At 46.8% G+C, this 20,012-nt stretch overlaps 1 protein-coding gene across 1 annotated transcript in view; it reads left to right on the plus strand.

The window, feature by feature from the left end:
• Nucleotides 1-20,012, plus strand: part of LOC140427757 (chloride intracellular channel protein 4) — a 123,055-nt gene that overhangs the window by 69,971 nt on the left and 33,072 nt on the right. The window lies entirely within an intron of this gene.

A 20,012-nucleotide genomic window follows, 5' to 3' on the forward strand; every position in this document is an offset into this window, starting at 1 on the left:
TACAGTCCCAGTCTACTCAACCGCTCCTCGTGATCCAACCCCTTCAGCTCTGGGATTAACCTAGTGAATCTCCTCTGCACACCCTCCAGTGCCAGTATGTCCTTTCTCAAGTAAGGAGACCAAAACTGAACACAATACTCCAGGTGTGGCCTCGCTAACACCATATACAATTGCAGCAGAACCTCCCTAGTCTTAAACTCCATCCCTCTAGCAATGAAGGACAAAATTCCATTTGCCTTCTTAATCACCTGTTGCACCAGAAAACCAACTTTCTGTGACTCATGCACTAGCACACCCAGGTCTCTCTGCACAGCAGCATGTTTTAATATTTTATCATTTAAATAATAATCCCTTTTGCTGTTATTCCTACCAAAATGGATAACCTCACATTTGTCAACATTGTATTCCATCTGCCAGACCCTAGCCCATTCACTTAGCCTATCCAAACCCCTATGCAGATTTCCAGTATCCTCTGCACTTTTTGCTTTAACACTTATCTTAGTGTCGTCTGCAAACTTGGACACATTGCCCTTGGTCCCCAACTCCAAATCATCTATGTAAATTGTGAACAGTTGTGGGCCCAACACTGATCCCTGAGGGACACCACTAGCTACTGATTGCCAACCAGAGAAACACCCATTAATCCCCACTCTTTGCTTTCTATTAATTAACCAATCCTCTATCCATGCTACTACTTTCCCCTTAATGCCATGCATCTTTATCTTATGCAACAACCTTTTGTGTGGCACCTTGTCAAAGGCTTTCTGGAAATCCAGATATACCACATCCATTGGCTCCCCGTTATCTACCGCACTGTTAATGTCCTCAAAAGATTCCACTAAATTAGTTAGGCATGACCTGCCCTTTATGAACCCATGCTGCGTCTGCCCAATGGGACAATTTCCATCCAGATGCCTCGCTATTTCTTCCTTGATGATAGATTCCAGCATCTTCCCTACTACCGAAGTTAAGCTCACTGGCCTATAATTACCCGCTTTCTGCCTACCTCCTTTTTTAAACAGTGGTGTCACGTTTGCTAATTTCCAATCCGCCGGGACCACCCCAGAGTCTAATGAATTTTGGTAAATTATCACTAGTGCATTTGCAATTTCCCTAGCCATCTCTTTTAGCACTCTGGGATGCATTCCATCAGGGCCAGGAGACTTGTCTACCTTTAGCCCCATTAGCTTGCCCATCACTACCTCCTTGGTGATAACAATCCTCTCAAGGTCCTCACCTGTCATAGCCTCATTTCCATCAGTCACTGGCATGTTATTTGTGTCTTCCACTGTGAAGACCAACCCAAAAAACCTGTTCAGTTCCTCAGCCATTTCCTCATCTCCCATTATTAAATCTCCCTTCTCATCCTCTAAAGGACCAATATTTACCGTAGCCACTCTTTTTTGTTTTATGTATTTGTAGAAACTTTTACTATCTGGTTTTATATTCTGAGCAAGTTTACTCTCATAATCTATCTTACTCTTCTTTATAGCTTTTTTAGTAGCTTTCTGTTGCCCCTTAAAGATTTCCCAGTCCTCTAGTCTCCCACTGATCTTTGCTACTTTGTATGTTTTTTCCTTCAATTTGATACTCTCCCTTATTTCCTTAGATATCCACGGTCGATTTTCCCTCTTTTTACCGTCCTTCCTTTTTGTTGGTATAAACCTTTGCTGAGCACTGTGAAAAATCACTTGGAAGGTTCTCCACTGTTCCTCAACTGTTTCACTATAAAGTCTTTGCTTCCAGTCTACCTTAGCTAGTTCTTCTCTCATCCCATTGTAATCTCCTTTGTTTAAGCACAAAACACTAGTGCTTGATTTTACCTTCTCACCCTCCATCCATCTGTATTTTAAATTCCACCATATTGTGATCGCTCCTTCCGAGAGGATCCCTAACTATGAGATCCTGAATCAATCCTGTCTCATTGCACAGGACCAGATCTAGAACCGCTTGTTCCCTCGTAGGTTCCATTACATACTGTTCTAGGAAACTATCGCGGATACATTCTATAAACTCCTCCTCAAGGCTGCCTTGACCGACCTGGTTAAACCAATCAACATGTAGGTTAAAATCCCCCATGATAACTGCTGTACCATTTCTACATGCATCTGTTATTTCTTTGTTTATTGCCTGCCCCACCATAATGTTACTATTTGGTGGCCTATAGATTACTCCTATCAGTGACTTTTTCGCCTTACTATTCCTGATTTCCACCCAAATGGATTCAACCTTATCCTCCATAGCACCAATGTCATCCCTTACTGTTGCCCGGATGTCATCCTTAAATAACAGAGCTACACCATCTCCCTTACCATCCACTCTGTCCTTCCGAAAAGTTTGATACCCTCGGATATTTAACTCCCAGTCGTAACCATCCTTGAACCATGTTTCAGTAATGGCCACTAAATCATAGTCATTCACGATGATTTGCGCGATGGGTGGCACGCATTTGGCACGGAAGGAGAGCGAACCACAAGCCTGCAAACCTAGCTCAGCACAATTGAATTTGGAGGCCAGAATTTGGTAGGGGTACCATTTTGCATGCTCATTGATGAAAAATCGAGATGGCATTTGGTGGAATCTACTTGAGATTCTTTTTGTGAGGCAGTTCAATCAAAGCCGTAAAGAACTTCATTGCTGTCCTATCTCGCCTTGGTATGCTCAAGCTTGATGCCAAGTGGCAATGTGAAATATTATTCCCTGTGAATCAATAAGAGGACACAAATGGGAATCTGGATTTCATCAAGTCGACACTGGGCTGCGAGTGAAGCCGCGGGAGGAGGGGAAGGCAGTCAGGTCAAGCAACCAACTAGACCCGTTGATGGCAAGTTTGGCCAGGCCCAGGAGCAGGTTTACCAGTATGTCCTCCTCCTTCCCCACCATTCTCCACACCGGGTGTCTGTATATCAGGAGCGTGGGGCTCAAGCACCGACAAAACTGCAATAAACGCTTTTTTAAATGACTGAAAAGGGGATACAGTCTAAAACAACCTATCTAAGCTTGGTCCGCAGTCTCCATAATGCTGTAAAAAGGGCAGGCCTCTTGCAAGTCTGTGAACCGATGCATCCGACAGTTGTATGGGACTGCTGCATGTAACCCTCAACCCCAGGTCCCCGACGTTAAAGGCGAGGACTCCTCTGTAGAGGGACCTCCACTGGAGATCTCCGCCACCGGAGGGCAACAAGACACGCCAAGCGGTGTCCGGGCGAGGGCAAGGAAATGAAGGGTGTACAGCAGCAGCCCAAACAGGAAACCCCTCCGCAGAGTGCGAAAGGACACGGAGGGTATTTCTGTGAGGCGGATCAGGCAGTGAGGCTCCAGCTCCCGAGGGGGGGGGGGGGAGTTCAGGGCTTGGGGCTAATGTGAAATTCTGTCCGAGCAGGGGTACGCTCAGGCAGGAGTACACCGTCCACCTGCGCCTCCTCGAGACCACGAGTGCTAGCGGGTCTGAGCACGACAATTGTGAGGTCATGGATGGCACTGGTCACGAGCTGGACACACTGTCGCTCGTTGCGCCAACTTGTGGGGTGTTAAGCAGCCCACTTCTTCGCCACCCAGTACACCCCTGATCCTGGTCACCATGGCAGCCTCAGGCCGTTCCTCCACCAGCCACCAGACGTCGTATTGATGGAGGTGCGAATTCCTGAGCAGCAGCTCCCTGACAACAGTTATTCTCCAGACGGGAGAGCTGCAGCATGAGGCAGCCATGTTCCAGACTTTGAACAGGACCTGGCAAAAGACGGGCAATGCCTGCAAGGAGTTATGAAGACCTCTCGGGTCTATAAACAGGAGCTGCACATCAGGAGCTGCACATTAAGGCCGTGCATCTGGCGGAAAAATATGTCGCCAGGGCCCACCATCTGCGAGGGGGCTCGATGTCGAGGTATCGCTGCAGGGTCGGAAGGCGGAAGTCGCTACCTGGGTGTGTAGGCACATCAGCGCCTGAACACCCTCCTTAGTAGGAGATTCCGAGCCTCAACAGCGAACCAGTGTAATATTCTTTCCAGAAGACCTGTATCAGCATTCTCTGGATGTTTGTGACAAAATTAGGGGGAGGAGTCAAAGTGACCAGCCGGTACCACAACATGGAGGCAATCAGCTGGTTTATGACCAGAACGTGACCCCTGTAAGACAGCAATTGGAGCTGTCCAGTCTCAAGTGAGCGGTGACCTTGGTCTCCAGCTCCTGTCAATTCGCTGTCCAGGATTCCTCAGCGCAAAGATGGCCTCCCAAGTAAAGGGTGCTGGACCTGCTTCAGGTGAAAGGCATGAGCTCCTCCGGGAGGGGGTCCATCTGCCACAGACCGACCAGAAGTCCAGAATACTTGACCCAATTGATCTTGGCAGAGGATGTCGCAGAGTACACAGCCTGGCACGCGAAGAGGCGCCGTCAGAGACCCGTTAACCTTAACAACACAAAGGGTTAACAATTGGATGCCAATCAGTGACACACTCATGCGTTGTCATGCAGACTAAATTGGTACAATTGACTTGTCATCGAAGGGTCAGAATCCTGGGGCGAAATTCTCCGACCCCCTGCCGGGTAGGAGAATCGCCGGAGGCTGGCGTGAATCCCGCCCCCGCCGGTTGCCGAAGTCTCCGGCACCGGAGATTCGGCGGGGGCGGGAATCGCGCCGCGCCGGTTGGCGGGCCCCCCCCCACTCGATTCTCTGGCCCGGATGGGCCGAAGTCCCGCCGCTAAAATGCCTGTCCCGCCGGCGTAAATTGAACCACCTACATTACCGGCGGGACAAGGCGGCGCGGGCGGGCTCCGGGGTCCTGGGGGGTTGCCCCCACGGTAGCCTGGCCCGCGATCGGGGCCCACCGATCCGCGGGCGGGCCTGTGCCGTGGGGGCACTCTTTCCCTTCCGCCTCCGCCACGGTCTCCACCATGGCGGAGGCGGAAGAGACTCCCTCCACTGCGCATGCGTGGGAAACTGTCAGCGGCCGCTGACGCTCCCGCGCATGCGCCGCCCGGAGATGTCAGTTCCGCGCCAGCTGGCGGGGCACCAAAGGCCTTTTCTGCCAGCTGGCAGGGCGGAAATTCCTCCGGTGCGGGCCTAGCCCCTCAATGTTGGGGCTCGTCCCCAACGATGCGGAGCATTCCGCACCTTTGGGGCGGCACGATGCCCGTCTGATTTGCGCCGTTCTGGGAGAATTTCGCCCCTGATTCGGCAAATGGCTTCCCCTTGTGGCAAGCAAGGCACATTGATACATGTGAAGACTGCAAGTTGCCAACAATTTGGGTGACCCTCATTACCCCAGCTCACATGGGCTGCAGATTAACCAAACCTCCCAACTTGAGCAACCCACCACCCCGACACTAATCCCTGACAGTGTGGCCTCTATAACCAGTGGCCTTGAATGTCCAGACAACTCCGGCTTCTAAATGCAGCCGGAGTGTCAGGGTTCATTCTGACTGCACCAGTCTTATCTCCCGTGTGAGGGTCTTCAGCCCTCAGGAGGCTGGGCATTACCCTGTGTCAAGAGTCCCCCACTTTACCCACGCAACCTGGCACCTCATAGGACCCCCACCCAGGGAACTCACAGTCCAGTGCTGGCCCTGTGGATTCACCTGCCCCCACCCACTTTCCAGCTGCCACTCTGGAAGGACAATCCCTCCGTGGTGAGATCGCCACATGCCCATTAAGGCAGCCATTGGAAGTGCTGCCTGCAAACCAATCACCAGACCCCTTTAAACCAGAGGCTCAAGCCTGCGAATGGCCCCAGCTCCCGAGATGCTAAGACTGAATCCCCCCCCCCCTCCCCCCAGGGTCTGAATTGGACATAGCTGGGTCCCCTGTGTCGTCCCTGACGCCCCCTCTGCAATTGGCACCCTGGAGGGTGATGGTGACCTGAGCGCTCACCTCTGATATCTCCTTCGAAGTTGAGGTCACCGTTTCTCAGCTGTTGTAAATCGTCACATCGACTCCCGACGAATATTCATTGGGTGGGGTACTCCCGGCAAGGGGTCTCGCTCATGACATGTTGATGTACTTAAATAAGGGGCGAAATTCTCCCGAAACGGCGCGATGTCCGCCGACTGGCGCCCAAAACGGCGCCAATCAGACGGGCATCACGCCGTCCCAAAGGTGCGGAATGCTCTGCATCTTTGGGGGCCGAGCCCCAACATTGAGGGGCTAGGCCGACGCCGGAGGAATTTCCGCCCCGCCAGCTGGCGGAAACGGCCTTTGTTGCCCCGCCAGCTGGCGCAGAAATGACATCCCTGGGTAGTGCATGCGCGGGAGCGTCAGCGGCCGCTGACAGTTCCCCACGCATGCGCAGTGGAGGGAGTCTCTTCCGCCTCCGCCATGGTGGAGACCGTGGCGGAGGCGGAAGGGAAAGAGTGCCCCCACGGCACAGGCCCGCCCACGGATCGGTGGGCCCCGATCGTGGGCCAGGCCACCGTGGGGGCACCCCCCGGGGCCAGATCGCCCCGCGCCCCCCCAGGACTCCGGAGCCTGCCCGCGCTGCCTTGTCCCGCCGTTCAAAAGGTGGTTTCATCCACGCCGGCGGGACAGGCAATTTATCGGCGGGACTTCGGCCCATCCGGGCCGGAGAATCGAGCGGAGGGGGCCCGCCAACCGGCGTGGCCCGATTCCCGCCTCCGCCCAATCTCCGGTGCCGGAGACTTCGGCAACCGGCGGGGGCGGGATTCACGGCAGCCCCCGGCGATTCTCCAACCCGGCGGGGGTCGGAGAATGATGCCCAAGGTTCCCGACCTTCTGTGGCGGGATTGTCATTATGTCACCACCGAGGGGCCTGGAAAATCGGGAGACGCAATCTCTGAACTGACATGATAAAACAATAGAAGTCAAATTGCATGTGTATTACAGGTAATTTACATTGTGTACTCCCACCGAGCGATGCTGCTCGCTGGGAGAATAACATTAACAATATCACCCTTAACAAGCAAGAAATAATATCGAAGCAGCAGTTTAAATCAGTGCCAAAGGGAGAACAATCACCAAAGAGCAGGGTTTCTGAGGCGGCAGTGCCCAATTTGTCATCCTGGTTTAATCAGATTTTGATGGACTCATTGTCTGCCCCTCTTTTACTCTCACCATGGTAACCACGTCTGTCTCTGACCCGTGTGATGGAAAGTTACACACTGGAACTCTACGTCGATTGGCAGCTCCTGCTCGTGAAATTTGCTGTCGTCAAGGCAACGGCGGATAAACAGGAAATGTCAGGATGATCCGCTGGTGTGTTTCTGGATGGTAACTTGTGATATGCTGCATCAATGTCGGGATCGCCAGCCCGGCATCAGGAGAACTGGTCTTTTGATGCAACTGAAGATTTCTCTTGACCCTACCGTGTGTGGTTTAGATGACTTTTCAGCAAATGCAGAGAATAAGAAAACACTTAACAGAAGGTGGCAGTGGGGGTGGTTGGGGGATGGTGTGGCGGGGGGGGTAAAGCAAAGTTTAGAGACGTCTGAATTTCAAAATCCCATTTCTCTTATTAAACGGCAGACTGCAGACCGTTGTTTAATTAGCGGATCATTCAAATCCAGGCTGACAGTCATTCTCTCTCCTCTGCCCAGTTCAACACAGTTGCAGCATTACTCAGGCTGAGGTGACTGAACATCAGACCGGAGACTCTCCTTGTTCACTGGGGCTCAGTTATGATCTGAGCCAGTGGAGGAGTCGCGTATCTAATCAGCTAACCGACCGAAAAGCCTTACGTTGAGGAGAAGTCCAGCTGAGCCGTCAAACCTGCCCCACACGAATGGTGCTTGGAGCGTAGCCCAACTCTACTCACCTCCCAAGGCCGACCTTCCCCAGTTAGCTGATCTCATCTGGGAGACCAGAAAATCCCAGGGCCAAAAGGGGGGGGGGGAATCTGGAAAATTCCTCCCCCCTCAGTCGATCGACTAGAATCATAGAATTTGAAGTGCAGAAGGAGACCACTCGGCCCATCGTGTCTGCACCGGCCCTTGGAAAGAGCACCCTACTTAAGCCCACGCCTCCACCCTATCCCCGTAACCCAGTAACCCCACTTAACCTTTTTGGGGACTAAGGGCAATTTATCACGGCCAATCCACCTAACCTGCACATCTTTGGACTTGTGGGAGGAAACCGGAGGACCCGGAGGAAACTCACGCAGACACGGGGAGAACATGCAGACTCCGCACAGACAGTGACCCAAGCCGGGAATCGAACCTGGGACCCTGGAGCTGTGAAGTAACTGTGCTAACCACTAATGGCAGCAGTTTTACTCTCAGACACTTCATAATTGCTGTAAAAAAAAATAATTGTAAGTGATGCTTTATTTTTGCATTGCCTCGCTGTTTTGTTTCCCTTCTTTCTCCTCTTGGTACAGAGAACAACCCTTACTGAAACCTCTACCAGTGTTGTTCTGCATTTAGTGCCATGGGATGGATTAGAATGTCGTGCAGCGTTACCCAAATAAAAGCAAATAATTTTGCATTTGTGGATTCATTGCGTAGAAATTAAAGCATAAACAGATTATTCTGTTCTTTTGGGCCTTCCCTTAAAGCGAGCGATTGACTTGTAAATTTAAACCCGGTCAGAGTGTTATTCTGAAAGGAATGGGTAAAGACCGTTCTCTCAATGTTCTAGTTAGCAATATCCCCAACCAGTGTCGATCGCCCTCATTTTGTCGTTACTCTGTGTTAAGTTGGATGACTGCCGTTGAGAATGTGGTTTGACGCTGTGACTGGCATTGGAATTCCTGGGATCAGGAGGGGAGACATCAGCCAGAAATTCCCATTCCCCAAGTGCTCTCCTGTAAAATCCAGCCAGAAAATGGATTGGGCTAGAACAGGATCAGATCATCTATATCGCCTTCCATGGTTGAATGCCCTGCTATCACTATATATGCTCCGATGAATGGTTTCTAAGCTACCGGAGAACACATGAGCTGGTACATCAGCAAGGGTTGTACCTTAAAATTGAAATGTCGCCACAGTCCCAGAGGACCATAGGCTGCTCTCCCTTTGAGAGTTGGCTGGTGGTGATTTAATGTGAGGGTCACCACACCTCAGGAGCGGGGTGGGGGGGGAGGTCTTCATGAACAACCTCAGCCGGTACGGGAATTAATCCTGCGCTGTTGGCATCACATTGCATCACAAACCTGCCAAATGAGCTAAATGAGAAAAGGGAATGCCCAAAATTAGCTAGGATATCAATCAAGAAGGAATCCTGTTAACTTTTTAATCTGAAAATATTCTGCCACAGCATCAGTTTAAATATTTTCTTCATACTGGACTGAATTGTACACATACGTCGGTAGCAGTTCTATATTTTGGACCATGGTATCCCAGGTGACCTTGCTAGTCCCATCATGCCATCAGATCATACCATCTCTGATCACTTCATTGTAATACTCCACTCACAGACTCCTTCCATACCCCTGCCCTACCTCGTCTGTAACTGCCCCTGGAAAAACTATGCTTCCAATTTGCTTTCAAAATCCCAACTGCCTCGCCTCTGGCCTTTCTGCAGTCCGTTGCTCAACCACTCCCCTCTTGGACGCCCAGGTCCTCAGTAAAACAATTAATGTTGCTTACCATGGCCATTCCCCCTGGTAGAGCCTTTATCAATGTTCCCTGAGTTTGTCATCCAGACCCGATCAAGCTGGATCACTATTAGGCCCTATTTTCAACTGCTAAAACTACACACTATTCCAGGGTCATTCTGGTATGCAAAGGCAAATCCTGGCTTCTTTATAATACAAACCATCTTCTTAAATCCCTCTTTCCCTTCTCCTCCACCTTCAGCTCCAACAATTGCAAGAAGCTCATGTAATTCTTTGTCACTAAGATCGAGAACTTCTGATTAGCTACTGCCGGATCCCTCCCTTCCACGAGCCCATTGGGCCAAAACTTCCTCTGAAGTTCCCGCCAGCCCTTGCACCAAACCTCACATCTTTCTTTAGTTTCTCTCCAATCCCATTCTCTCAGACTCTCTGCGAACTCTCTCACACAGATCCTCTTCCTACATCTCTTATAACTGCACTAACCTTTAAAAATTTTAATTCCACCGCTAACACTATCTCTAACCTTTCCCTTTTATGTTACCCTCTTATGAACTGAACTGATCCCTTCACACATCTTCTCTACTGAGTAGTACTGCACTCCATATGCTCACCCTGTGCCTATGCATTTACATTGTGTATTTATGCATGTCCTATGTTTTCTTTCAAGTCTGGAATGATCTGTCTGGACTATGCAGAACACTACTTTTCACTGTACCTCGGTACGCGTGACAATAAATCAGATTCATTATGCATGAGACTCCATCCTCTGTGAACACGGCTATGCTTGAGACCGGGTGGTGGCAGTACAAGTTGCATGGTGCATGACCGAGGAATTTAGCAGGGCAAGGTGGAGTAGTGGCCGGCAAAGATGAAAAGATGGTACCTTTTAAATATGACGCCAGACCTTTGACCCCATGGAGTAACGGTGGGGAGAGTGGTTTCCTGCCCAGTCCACTGCGGGAATTGGAAAGCTCCTCACAGATGCCTTTGTAATAGGCTGAACAGTGCAAAATCGCAAGTGGGCAACCGTCCCACCCCACAGCGGAAATCACCTTTACTTTGACTCCCATCACATCACTGAACTTAAACTTCAGAACAGAAGATTCCAGCCTCTGAGACTAAACCAAACCAATCAGTTTTGAACCTTGGTGTCATATTTAACACTGAGGCGAGTTTTCAGATATTCGTTCCTTCACTTAATAGTGCCCATTCCCCCTCTGTAACATCGTCCGACTTCACTCCTGCCTCACTCAGCTCAACCACTGGTAAAGCCATCATTCATGCCTTTTTCACCATCTATGTGTTCCTGGCCCATTTACCACTTTCGGCCTTCTGTAAACCTGAGGTCATCCAAAACTCTGCTGCCAGTGCTGAAGAACTTGCAGCAAGTTCCATTTCCCTATCACTTGTGTGCTCTTGATCAAGCAGCATATTCATTGTAAAATGTTCATCCTTGTTCCCAAATCCCACCGTGACCTCACCCCTGTAATCAACATCCCTTCGAGACGTCTGCACTGCTTAATTCTGGCCTCCTCCTGTTCATCCTCATTTTTAATCACAACAGCTGTCCCACGCCCTTATACTCTTGAATACCCTCCCCGCAAATCTTTACCTCACTTTCCTCTTAAGCTGCTTAAAACCTACCGCTTTGTTCAAGCTTCAGCTTCCCTGTTATGTCCTTGTGTGACTCAGTGTCATACTTTGTTTTTTTAATGCTCCCATGAAAGACTTTGGCTTGTTTAATTATATTAAAGCACTTGCATAAATATAAGTTGCTTTCTGAAAAAGAACTGCACACAGCAGTTGAATGTGCAAGAGCAGCATTATTCAGAGCAGCATTATTCAGAGCAGCATTATTCAGAGCAGCCTTATTCAGAGTAGCCTTATTCAGAGCAGCATTATTCAGAGCAGCCTTATTCAGAGCAGCATTATTCAGAGCAGCATTATTCAGAGCAGCTTTATTCAGAGTAGCCTTATTCAGAGCAGCATTATTCAGAGCAGCCTTATTCAGAGCAGCCTTATTCAGAGTAGCCTTATTCAGAGCAGCATTATTCAGAGCAGCCTTATTCAGAGCAGCATTATTCAGAGCAGCATTATTCAGAGTAGCCTTATTCAGAGCAGCATTATTCAGAGCAGCTTTATTCAGAGTAGCCTTATTCAGAGCAGCATTATTCAGAGCAGCATTATTCAGAGTAGCCTTATTCAGAGCAGCATTATTCAGAGCAGCCTTATTCAGAGCAGCATTATTCAGAGCAGCATTATTCAGAATAGCATTATTCAGAGTAGCATTATTCAGAGCAGCATTATTCAGAGCAGCCTTATTCAGAGCAGCATTATTCAGAGCAGCATTATTCAGAGCAGCCTTATTCAGAGCAGCCTTATTCAGAGCAGCATTATTCAAAGCAGCATTATTCAGAGCAGCATTATTCAGAGTAGCCTTATTCAGAGTAGCCTGATTCAGAGCAGCATTATTCAGAGTAGCCTTATTCAGAGCAGCATTATTCAGAGCAGCTTTATTCAGAGTAGCCTTATTCAGAGCAGGATTATTCAGAGTAGCCTTATTCAGAGCAGGATTATTCAGAGCAGCCTTATTCAGAGTAGCCTTATTCAGAGCAGCATTATTCAGAGCAGCCTTATTCAGAGCAGCCTTATTCAGAGCAGCATTATTCAGAGCAGCCTTATTCAGAGCAGGATTATTCAGAGCAGCCTTATTCAGAGTAGCCTTATTCAGAGCAGCATTATTCAGAGCAGCCTTATTCAGAGCAGCATTATTCAGAGCAGCATTATTCAGAGCAGCTTTATTCAGAGTAGCCTTATTCAGAGCAGCATTATTCAGAGCAGCCTTATTCAGAGCAGCCTTATTCAGTGTAGCCTTATTCAGAGCAGCATTATTCAGAGCAGCCTTATTCAGAGCAGCATTATTCAGAGCAGCATTATTCAGAGTAGCCTTATTCAGAGCAGCATTATTCAGAGCAGCTTTATTCAGAGTAGCCTTATTCAGAGCAGCATTATTCAGAGCAGCATTATTCAGAGTAGCCTTATTCAGAGCAGCATTATTCAGAGCAGCATTATTCAGAGCAGCCTTATTCAGAGCAGCATTATTCAGAGCAGCATTATTCAGAGTAGCATTATTCAGAGTAGCATTATTCAGAGTAGCATTATTCAGAGCAGCATTATTCAGAGCAGCATTATTCAGAGCAGCATTATTCAGAGCAGCCTTATTCAGAGCAGCATGATTCAGAGCAGCATTATTCAGAGTAGCATTATTCAGAGTAGCATTATTCAGAGCAGCCTTATTCAGAGCAGCATTATTCAGAGCAGCATTATTCAGAGCAGCCTTATTCAGAGCAGCATTATTCAGTGTAGCCTTATTCAGAGCAGCCTTATTCAGAGTAGCCTTATTCAGAGTAGCCTTATTCAGAGCAGCATTATTCAGAGTAGCCTTATTCAGAGCAGCATTATTCAGAGTAGCCTTATTCAGAGTAGCCTTATTCAGAGTAGCCTTATTCAGAGCAGCATTATTCAGAGTAGCCTTATTCAGAGTAGCCTTATTCAGAGCAGCATTATTCAGAGTAGCCTTATTCAGAGCAGCCTTATTCAGAGCAGCCTTATTCAGAGCAGCATTATTCAGAGCAGCATTATTCAGAGTAGCATTATTCAGAGTAGCCTTATTCAGAGCAGCATTATTCAGAGCAGCCTTATTCAGAGCAGCATTATTCAGTGTAGCCTTATTCAGAGCAGCCTTATTCAGAGTAGCCTTATTCAGAGTAGCCTTATTCAGAGCAGCATTATTCAGAGTAGCCTTATTCAGAGCAGCATTATTCAGAGTAGCCTTATTCAGAGTAGCCTTATTCAGAGTAGCCTTATTCAGAGCAGCATTATTCAGAGTAGCCTTATTCAGAGTAGCCTTATTCAGAGGAGCATTATTCAGAGCAGCCTTGTTCAGAGTAGCCTTATTCAGAGCAGCCTTATTCAGAGCTGCCTTATTCAGAGCTGCCTTATTCAGAGCAGCATTATTCAGAGCAGCCTTATTCAGAGCAGCATTATTCAGAGCAGCCTTATTCAGAGCAGCCTTATTCAGAGCTGCCTTATTCAGAGCTGCCTTATTCAGAGCAGCATTATTCAGAGCAGCCTTATTCAGAGCAGCATTATTCAGAGCAGTATTATTCAGAGCAGCCTTATTCAGAGCAGCCTTATTCAGAGCAGCATTATTCAGAGTAGCCTTATTCAGAGTAGCCTTGTTCAGAGCAGCATTATTCAGAGCAGCCTTATTCAGAGTAGCCTTATTCAGAGTAGCCTGATTCAGAGTAGCCTTATTCAGAGTAGCCTTATTCAGAGTAGCCTTATTCAGAGCAGCATTATACAGAGCAGCCTTATTCAGAGCAGCCTTATTCAGAGCAGCCGTATTCAGAGTAGCCTTATTCAGAGCAGCCTTATTCAGAGCAGCCGTATTCAGAGTAGCCTTATTCAGAGTTGCCTTATTCAGAGTAGCCTTATTCAGAGTAGCCTTATTCAGAGTAGCCTGATTCAGAGCAGCCTGATTCAGAGTAGCCTTATTCAGAGCAGCCTGATTCAGAGTAGCCTTATTCAGAGCAGCCTTATTCAGAGCAGCCTTATTCAGATTAACCCTATGCAAAGCAGCCTTATTCAGAGCAGCTTTATTCAGAGCAGCCTTATTCAGAGCAGCATTATTCAGAGCAGCCTTATTCAGAGTAGCCTTATTCAGAGTAGACTTATTCAGAGTAGCCTTATTCAGAGTAGCCTTATTCAGAGTAGCCTTAGTCAGAGTATCCTTATTCAGTGTATCCTTATTCAGAGTAGCCTTATTCAGAGTAGCCTTATTCAGAGTAGCCTTATTCAGAGTTGCCTTATTCAGAGCAGCATTATTCAGAGTAGCCTTAGTCAGAGTATCCTTATTCAGAGTATCCTTATTCAGAGTATCCTTATTCAGAGTAGCCTTATTCAGAGTAGCCTTATTCAGAGTAGCCTTATTCAGAGTAGCCTTATTCAGAGTAGCCTTATTCAGAGTTGCCTTATTCAGAGCAGCATTATTCAGAGTAGCCTTATTCAGAGCAGCATTATTCAGAGCAGCCTTATTCAGAGCAGCCTTATTCAGAGCAGCATTATTCAGAGCAGCCGTATTCAGAGTAGCCTTATTCAGAGTAGCCTTATTCAGAGCAGCCTTATTCAGAGCAGCCTTATTCAGAGCAGCATTATTCAGAGCAGCCGTATTCAGAGCAGCCTTATTCAGAGCAGCCTTATTCAGAGCAGCCTTATTCAGAGCAGCATTATTCAGAGCAGCCGTATTCAGAGTAGCCTTATTCAGAGTAGCCTTATTCAGAGTAGCCTTATTCAGAGTAGCCGTATTCAGAGCAGCCTTATTCAGAGCAGCCGTATTCAGAGTAGCCTTATTCAGAGTAGCCTTATTCAGAGTAGCCTTATTCAGAGCAGCCTTATTCAGAGCAGCCTTATTCAGAATAGCCTTATTCAGAGCAGCCTTATTCAGAGCAGCCTTATTCAGAGCAGCCTTATTCAGAGCAGCCTTATTCAGAGTAGCCTTATTCAGAGTAGCCTTATTCAGAGTAGCCGTATTCAGAGCAGCCTTATTCAGAGCAGCCGTATTCAGAGCAGCCTTATTCAGAGTAGCCTTATTCAGAGTAGCCTTATTCAGAGCAGCCTTATTCAGAGCAGCCTTATTCAGAAAAGCCTTATTCAGAGCAGCCTTATTCAGAGCAGCCTTATTCAGAGCAGCCTTATTCAGAGCAGCCTTATTCAGAGCAGCATTATTCAGAGCAGCCGTATTCAGAGTAGCCTTATTCAGAGTAGCCTTATTCAGAGTAGCCTTATTCAGAGTAGCCGTATTCAGAGCAGCCTTATTCAGAGCAGCCGTATTCAGAGTAGCCTTATTCAGAGTAGCCTTATTCAGAGTAGCCTTGTTCAGAGCAGCCGTATTGAGATTGCCTTATTCAGAGCAGCCTTATTCAGAGTAGCCTTGTTCAGAGCAGCCGTATTGAGATTGCCTTATTCAGAGCAGCCTTATTCAGAGTAGCCTTATTCAGAATAGCCTTATTCAGAGTAGCCTTATTCAGAGTAGCCTGATTCAGAGCAGCCTGATTCAGAGTAGCCTTATTCAGAGCAGCCTTATTCAGAGCAGCCTTATTCAGAGTAGCAGTATTCAGAGTAGCCTTATTCAGAGTAGCCTGATTCAGAGCAGCCTGATTCAGAGTAGCCGTATTCAGAGCAGCCTGATTCAGAGTAGCCTTATTCAGAGCAGCCTTATTCAGAGCAGCCTTATTCAGAGCAGCCTTATTCAGATTAACCCTATGCAAAGCAGCCTTATTCAGAGCAGCTTTATTCAGAGCAGCCTTATTCAGAGCAGCATTATTCAGAGCAGCCTTATTCAGAGTAGCCTTATTCAGAGTAGACTTATTCAGAGTAGCCTTATTCAGAGTAGCCTTATTCAGAGTAGCCTTAGTCAGAGTATCCTTATTCAGAGTAGCCTTATTCAGAGTAGCCTTATTCAGAGTAGCCTTATTCAGAGTAGCCTTATTCAGAGTAGCCTTATTCAGAGTAGCCTTATTCAGAGTAGCCTTATTCAGAGTAGCCTTATTCAGAGTTGCCTTATTCAGAGCAGCATTATTCAGAGTAGCCTTATTCAGAGCAGCCTTATTCAGAGCAGCCTTATTCAGAGCAGCATTATTCAGAGCAGCCGTATTCAGAGTAGCCTTATTCAGAGCAGCATTATTCAGAGTAGCCTTATTCAGAGCAGCATTATTCAGAGCAGTATTATTCAGAGCAGCCTTATTCAGAGCAGCCTTATTCAGAGCAGCCTTATTCAGAGCAGCATTATTCAGAGTAGCCTTATTCAGAGTAGCCGTATTCAGAGCAGCCGTATTCAGAGTAGCCTTATTCAGAGGAACATTATTCAGAGCAGCCGTATTCAGAGGAGCATTATTCAGAGGAGCATTATTCAGAGCAGCATTATTCGGAGCAGCCTTATTCAGAGCAGCCTTGTTCAGAGCAGCATTATTCAGAGCAACATTATTCAGAGCAGCCTTATTCAGAGCAGCCTTATTCAGAGTAGCCTTATTCAGAGCAGCATTATTCAGAGTAGCCTTATTCAGAGTAGCCTTATTCAGAGCAGCCTTATTCAGAGCAGCATTATTCAGAGCAGCCTTATTCAGAGTAGCCTTATTCAGAGTAGCCTTATTCAGAGCAGCCTTATTCAGAGCAGCCTTATTCAGAGCAGCCTCATTCAGAGCAGCCTTATTCAGAGCAGCATTATTCAGAGCAGCATTATTCAGAGCAGCCTTATTCAGAGCAGCCTCATTCAGAGCAGCATTATTCAGAGCAACATTATTCAGAGTAGCCTTATTCAGAGTAGCCTTATTCAGAGCAGCCTTATTCAGAGCAGCATTATTCAGAGCAGCCTTATTCAGAGCAGCCTCATTCAGAGCAGCCTTATTCAGAGCAGCATGATTCAGAGCAACATTATTCAGAGTAGCTTTATTCAGAGTAGCCTTATTCAGAGTAGCCTTGTTCAGAGCAGCATTATTCAGAGCAGCATTATTCAGAGCAGCCTTATTCAGAGCAGCCTTGTTCAGAGCAGCCTTGTTCAGAGCAGCCTTATTCAGAGCTGCCGTATTCAGAGCAGCATTATTCAGAGCAGCATTATTTAGAGCAGCATTATTCAGAGCAGCATTATTCAGAGCAGCATTATTCAGAGCAGCATTATTCAGAGCAGCATTATTCAGAGCAGCATTATTCAGAGTAGCATTATTCAGAGCAGCATTATTCAGAGCAGCATTATTCAGAGCAGCATTATTCAGAGCAGCATTATTCAGAGCAGCATTATTCAGAGCAGCATTATTCAGAGCAGCATTATTCAGAGCAGCATTATTCAGAGCAGCATTATTCAGAGCAGCCTTATTCAGATCAGCCTTATTCAGAGCAGCCTTATTCAGAGCTGCCGTATTCAGAGCAGCATTATTCAGAGCAGCATTATTCAGAGCAGCATTATTCAGAGTAGCATTATTCAGATTAGCCTTATTCAGAGCAGCCTTATTCAGAGCAGCCTTATTCAGAGCAGCCTTATTCAGAGCAGCATTATTCAGAGTAGCCTTATTCAGAGTAGCCTTATTCAGAGCAGCCTTATTCAGAGCAGCCTTATTCAGAGCAGCCTTATTCAGAGTTGCCTTATTCAGAGCAGCCTTATTCAGAGCAGCCGTATTCAGAGCAGCATTATTCAGAGTAGCCTTATTCAGAGCAGCCTTATTCAGAGCAGCCTTATTCAGAGCAGCCTTATTCAGAGCAGCCTTATTCAGAGTAGCCTTATTCAGAGTAGCCTTATTCAGAGCAGCCTTATTCAGAGCAGCCTTATTCAGAGCAGCATTATTCAGAGTAGCCTTATTCAGAGTAGCCTCATTCAGAGTAGCCTCATTCAGAGCAGCCTTATTCAGAGCAGCCTTATTCAGATTAACCCTATGCAAAGCAGCCTTATTCAGAGCAGCATTATTCAGAGTAGCCTGATTCAGAGTAGCCTTATTCAGAGCAGCCTTATTCAGAGCAGCCTTATTCAGAGCAGCCTTATTCAGAGCAGCCTCATTCAGAGCAGCCGTATTCAGAGTAGACTTATTCAGAGTAGACTTATTCAGAGTAGCCTTAGTCAGAGTATCCTTATTCAGAGTAGCCTTATTCAGAGAAGCCTTATTCAGAGTAGCCTTATTCAGAGTAGCCTTATTCAGAGTAGACTTATTCAGAGTAGCCTTAGTCAGAGTATCCTTATTCAGAGTAGCCTTATTCAGAGAAGCCTTATTCAGAGTAGCCTTATTCAGAGTAGCCTTATTCAGAGGAGCCGTATTGAGAGTAGCCTTATTCAGAGCAGCCTTATTCAGAGCAGCCTTATTCAGAGCAGCCTTATTCAGAGTATCCTTATTCAGAGTAGCCTTATTCAGAGCAGCCGTATTCAGAGTAGCCTTATTCAGAGCAGTCTTATTCAGAGCAGCCTCATTCAGAGTAGCCTTATTCAGAGCAGCATTATTCAGAGCAGCCTTATTCAGAGTAGCCTTATTCAGAGTAGCCTTATTCAGAGTAGCCTTATTCAGAGGAGCCTTATTCAGAGGAGCATTATTCAGAGCAGCATTATTCAGAGCAGCCTTATTCAGAGTAGCCTTAGTCAGAGCAGCATTATTCAGAGTAGCATTATTCAGAGCAGCATTATACAGAGCAGCATTATTCAGAGTAGCCTTATTCAGAGTAGCCTTATTCAGAGCAGCCTTATTCAGAGTAGCCTTATTCAGAGCAGCCTTATTCAGAGTAGACTTATTCAGAGTAACCTTATTCAGAGCAGCCTTATTCAGAGCAGCCTTATTCAGAGTAGCCTTATTCAGAGTAGCCTTATTCAGAGTAGCCTTATTCAGAGTAGCCCTATTCAGAGTAGCCCTATTCAGAGTAGCCCTCTTCAGAGTAGCCCTCTTCAGAGTAGCAGTATTCAGAGTAGCAGTATTCAGAGTAGCCTTATTCAGAGCAGCCTTATTCAGAGTAGCTCTATTCAGAGTAGCAGTATTCAGAGTAGCAGTATTCAGAGCAGCATTATTCAGATCAGCCTTATTCAGAGCAGCCTTATTCAGAGCAGCATTATTCAGAGTAGCTCTATTCAGAGTAGCCTTATACAGAGTAGCTCTATTTAGAGTAGCTCTATTCAGAGTAGCCTTATTCAGACCAGCATTATTCAGAGCAGCATTATTCAGAGTAGCCTTATTCAGAGTAGCCTCATTCAGAGCAGCCTTATTCAGTGCAGCATTATTCAGAGTAGCCTTATTCAGAGCAACATTATTCAGAGCAGCATTATTCAGAGTAGCCTTATTCAGAGCAGCCTTATTCAGAGCAGCCTTATTCAGAGCAGCATTATTCAGAGTAGCCTTATTCAGAGCAGCATTATTCAGAGCAGCCTTATTCAGAGTAGCCTTATTCAGAGCAGCCTTATTCAGAGCAGCATTATTCAGAGTAGCCTTATTCAGAGTAGCCTCATTCAGAGTAGCCTCATTCAGAGCAGCCTCATTCAGAGCAGCCTTATTCAGACCAGCATTATTCAGAGCAGCATTATTCAGAGTAGCCTTATTCAGAGTAGCCTTATTCAGAGTAGCCTCATTCAGAGCAGCCTCATTCAGAGCAGCATTATTCAGAGTAGCCTTATTCAGAGCAGCATTATTCAGAGCAGCATTATTCAGAGTAGCCTTATTCAGAGCAGCATTATTCAGAGTAGCCTTATTCAGAGTAGCCTCATTCAGAGCAGCCTTATTCAGAGCAGCCTTATTCAGAGCGGCCTTATTCAGAGTAGCCTTATTCAGAGCAGCCTTATTCAGAGCAGCATTATTCAGAGCAGCCTTATTCAGAGCAGCATTATTCAGAGTAGCCTTATTCAGAGCAGCATTATTCAGAGTAGCCTTATTCAGAGCAGCATTATTCAGAGCAGCCTTATTCAGAGCAGCCTTATTCAGAGCAGCATTA

This window comes from Scyliorhinus torazame, chromosome 8 (genome assembly GCF_047496885.1).
Source record: "Scyliorhinus torazame isolate Kashiwa2021f chromosome 8, sScyTor2.1, whole genome shotgun sequence".
NCBI lineage: Eukaryota > Metazoa > Chordata > Chondrichthyes > Carcharhiniformes > Scyliorhinidae > Scyliorhinus > Scyliorhinus torazame.